Genomic DNA, 4,793 nt, shown 5'->3' on the forward strand with positions numbered 1-4,793 from the left:
TAGCCTAGTGAGCCGCGGCGCCGGCCAGGTCCTCATTTTGAACACTAAGTTCCCAACCTCCTTAATTTCACCACTTCTTCCTTACAGCAAGGCAAATCAACATCTACATTAGGTTTTTCCATCCCACCAGGCAATCACTAACAGTTGCTGGCATTTGGCATTGAAAGGATCTACTTACCATTTCTGGTTTAAGGGCTTTGGTGTTTCCTTCTTGATGGTACATGATGATCTGGGAAGAAGAGAGTTCATCTTTTATCTGAAAAGCTAATTTGATTTACTGAGCACTTCCAGACAGAATGACATCCATTACAAAGACTTTCAGCTCCTCATCAATCACAATGCTTTTAGTGCCCGTATCATAAACAGAAACCCATCTCACATTTTTATACTTGTGCTATTGGCAAATGCCACTGTGCTTTTACTATTCCATGTGCATAAAGGATCACAGCATTGAGTAAAATAGAATTCTCTTGAATCATTAAGCATCAGAGAAAAAGAAATATAAACATGTAACTGTTCCAATCAGTAACAGACTGGTGTAAGACTTGAAAATGCAGATTTCTGCAGTGGCAGAAAACAGGCTGGCATGCTTTGCCCAACCCAATCTTAAAATGAATGCTTTGCCATTCACATTTCAGAAGATAGGCACTCACCCTGAACCTGCCAACGTTTTTAAGAGAAGCTCCTAAAACATACAGCACTGAACTCTGCAAACAAAATTATCCTATACCCAACATCAGGTGCAAATCCAGAAAACTTCTGTTCATACATTTATTTCACACTGCATGCCTTCACCTTCTTGAGTCACAAGGGTTGTATGGGTACGTTCTGGAAGTGATCCATGATTTTAGAACTAATAAGTTGTCTTTTTTTTTCTGTTTCCTTTGCTATATCTTATCTTCCCTCTATTTTTTTTACCATTTTCCTCAATGACATTGTAATGACATTTAGTTAGGGTCTCCCTACCCAGTATTGTCTGGTTTCATCTATTTTCCTTGCAATCAGAGTAATCAATCTAAAATGCAAATATCTACACCATACTTCCTTTTATGAAATTCCACAGGACTTCTACTTCCCTCAACTCATTTTCCTTATCTTTTTTTTTTTTTTTTTTTTTTGACAGGCAGAGTGGATAGTGAGAGAGAGAGAGACAGAGAGAAAGGTCTTCTTTTTTGCCGCTGGTTCACCCTCCAATGGTCACTGCGGCCGGCGCATCCTGCTGATCCGAAGCCAGGAGCCAGGTGCTTATCCTGGTCTCCCATGCGGGTGCAGGGCCCAAGGACTTGGGCCATCCTCCACTGCCTTCCCGGGCCATAGCAGAGAGCTGGCCTGGAAGAGGGGCAACCGGGATAGAACCGGTGCCCCAACTGGGACTAGAACCCGGTGTGCCGGTGCTGCAAGGAAGAGGATTAGCCTGTTAAGCCATGGCGCCAGTCATTTTCCTTATCTTTAATTATTATCTTTTGCCACCGGCTACCATCAGTTTTTTTTTTTTACAGGCAGAGTTAGACAGTGAGAGAGAGAGACAGACAGAAAGAAAGGTCTTCCTTCCGTTGGTTCGCCTCCCAAATGGCTGCTACCGCGCGCTGCGGTAGATAGGTGGCACTGCGTCGGCCACCATCAGCTTTCTAAAACCTAAAAGCAATAGATTGACTTTCACTTCTCAGGGTTCTTGTACAACCAATTTCCTCTGCCTGGATGACAAACCAATTACACCATAATCTCTGGGTGGAGCCCATGCCAGGATAACTTTTTAAAGCTCCCTAGGTGATTCTAATACACAATTAGGGTTTTAAAACACAGCAATTAAAACCCTTTGTTTTATAGGTAAAAAAAAAATTTAAAATAGACTTAGGGAAGTTATCAAAATTTATCCAAGATCACATGTGACAGGGCTTTTTATCTTTTTGTGGATAAAATGATTTTTCAGATTTATTTAATTTGAATGTCAGTAAGAGCTATTGAAACTTCCCAACTGTGATTTTTAAGTATTATGTTGAAATGGCAACTACATTAAGAACCTATGGTAAAAACATTTTTACTACATGTTAGTCCTTCCCCATAGAATGATCCTTTAGCTAGCCATTCCAAGTTGTCAATTGTATGGAAGACAGGACTTTGCAAATCTATGTATTCAAAATCAGTTGTGAAAATCTACTTAGGGGAAGGCACAGTTCTGCAATAACTTACTGGGATATCATTGGAATAATGTTTCTTAATTCAAATGTGTTATTTTGGGCAAAATAAAATATTCTGTGGAGTTTTAAGACCAAATTTTGTTAATACATTTCAAAGAGAAACCCTTGCAGCTCCATTTACAAAGCATGGGTTTATTTCCAGTCTTTTCCCTTGAAACTTTAGGAAAGACTCCTATTTTGATGTTCCATTTGTATTCACCATGCTGCTCCCACAATTCTCAGAAATGAAGCTCTCCTCACTGCAGGCACAGAGATGCTAATTTATGGTGTTGACAGCTTTATACAATCCATTGTACTAGATTTTGGTGGCATATCCTTTGACTATTCATTGCAGTCCTGGATAATAGAGATGGTTGCTTGAATTATGATTTAGGTCTCCTACTTATGAAAACAATGTGCTTTTTCATTTCTTTAGAATAATTATTAAGGAAATCAATCTAACCATACTTACAAAAATGAGAAAATGTTTGGGCTGAAGATATTTGGATAGGTAGGTGGATGGATGGATGAATGGATTGATGGATGGATGGAGATGTATCATTAATATAATGAAAAAGGTTATCACAGTGTCTGCAAGTGCGTGCGCACGTGTGTGTGTGTGCGTGTGTGTGTGTGTGTTGCTGCTCTCTATTGGAGATCAAATAAAGAATTCCAACTCTATTCCATTTGAAAACTTCTTCATGAAAATTAAATAAAGTGCCTAGTAAAGTTCTAAGTACCAGGGACAAAGTATAACCCTCAACTATCTTTTTCTAAATTGTTCCAAATTTATGTTTAGATTAAGACAGTCAAAATTTGGCAAAGATAGCCTTTACTGACAATTTTTTTTCCTTTAAAATGGGGTGCTTCAACCTGCATGGCGATGAATGGAATTGATTTTGTTCAGCATAAGTTGTACACATACAGACAGTTTTGAATACATTTCTTAGATGTTTCACCCTCAAGATTTTCTAACCCCAAATGTTCTGTGTGATTCCGGAAAATTGTAGGCAGGCACTTTTTTACACCGATTAATTTATCTTGTTTTATTTCATTTAATCCTCCTAATATTATGAGGTAACTATTAGTATTCCTCATTTAACCTATGAAGAAATTTAAGCACAAAGAAGGAACTTGCAGAAGACTTACAGAAATAGAAAGTAGGAATTTGAATGCAGGAAACATCACTATGGAAGCCAGGCTCTTTTTGTTGATGTTGTTGACAGGCAGAGTGGACAGTGAGAGAGAGAGAGACAAAGAGAAAGGTCTTCTTTTGCCGTTGGTTCACCCACCAATGGCCGCTGCCGCCGGCGCACCACGCTGATCTGAAGGCAGGAGCCAGGTGCTTCTCCTGGTCTCCCATGGGATGCAGGGCCCAAGCACTTGGGCCATCCTCCACTGCACTCCCGGGCCACAGCAGAGAGCTGGCCTGGAAGAGGGCAACCTAGACCGAATCCGGCAGCCAGGCTCTTCTCAATAACACTAAAAGGTCTTGCATGTAATATGGCCAAAACTAGGGAGCAACTATAGCCCAAAAAGGTACTTTCACTTAAAGTCATTCATTCTTAAATACCATGGTATTAGACGCCCGGGGTGCTGCGTTATAGTGATAATGGCAGGCTCCGCGTTGGTGGCATGGGCGCGGCTCTGGACCTGGGGCCGAGGGCCGTACAAACCCGAGGCTTCGTCTGGGACAAGCCCGAGGATATCCACGGGAAAGCGGGCTCCATCCGGGAAGCGGGCGGGGCCTTCGGGAAGAGAGAGCAGGCTGAAGAGGAGCAATACTTCCAAGCGAAGACTAAAGAACAACTGGCAGCCTTGAAGAAACCATGAAGATGAGATCGTTCATCATAAGCAGGAGACTGAGCGACTGCAGAAAGGAATTGAGCGGCACAAGCAGAAGATCAAAAGTCTAAACTCTGATGATTAAGTGCACACAGTTCCCCATAGAATGGCACGTGTCATTGCCCACCTCCGTGTGACTAATTCTGGTGTAATTAACATTGGTCTGTGTGCTACTAACAGGTTATAATAAATTGTCATCGGTGAAAAAAAAATACCATGCATTAATCTCAAATTTTCAAATAAAAATTATGTTGAGATCCAACATACTTGTATGCCATGATAAATTACAGAAATGTTTCACAGTGAGATGCCAATTTAAAAAGCAGAGATCCTGAGAGTAAAAATGGTTTCTATTCCATAGATTCTGTTGTTCTTAAAATTCACCATGCACTTTATAACCCCCCAGCCTTTTCTCATTTTCATTCTCTTTACATAATTTGTATATGTGAATGCCTCCTAATCTTTCAAATCTCGAATTATAATTCTTGTTTTAGGGAAGCTCTCCCTGCTGCCATCTGCATTAAGTTGGACTATCATAACATACTATTATAAACTGGGTGCCTTAAACAAAAGAAATTTATTTTGGAGGCTGGAAGTTTAAGATTAGATTACCAGTATGTTCAGGTTCTAGTGAGAGTCCTCTTCTGGGTTGCAGTGAGCCATGTTCTCCATGTGTGCACACATAGGCACTTCCTTGATGTATATGGTTCTGTGGGGAGATAGGGGTAGGAGAAAGAGAGGAAGAAGGAGAGAGCAAGTGCTCCCTCTCCT

At 40.7% G+C, this 4,793-nt stretch overlaps 1 pseudogene; it reads left to right on the top strand.

The window, feature by feature from the left end:
• The first annotated feature begins 3,789 nt into the window (after positions 1–3,789).
• On the top strand, positions 3,790–4,234 carry LOC133756935 (ATPase inhibitor, mitochondrial-like; annotated as a pseudogene).
• The last annotated feature ends 559 nt before the right edge of the window (positions 4,235–4,793 follow it).

The sequence above is a fragment of the Lepus europaeus genome, chromosome 3 (assembly GCF_033115175.1).
Source record: "Lepus europaeus isolate LE1 chromosome 3, mLepTim1.pri, whole genome shotgun sequence".
NCBI classification, from domain to species: Eukaryota; Metazoa; Chordata; class Mammalia; order Lagomorpha; family Leporidae; genus Lepus; species Lepus europaeus.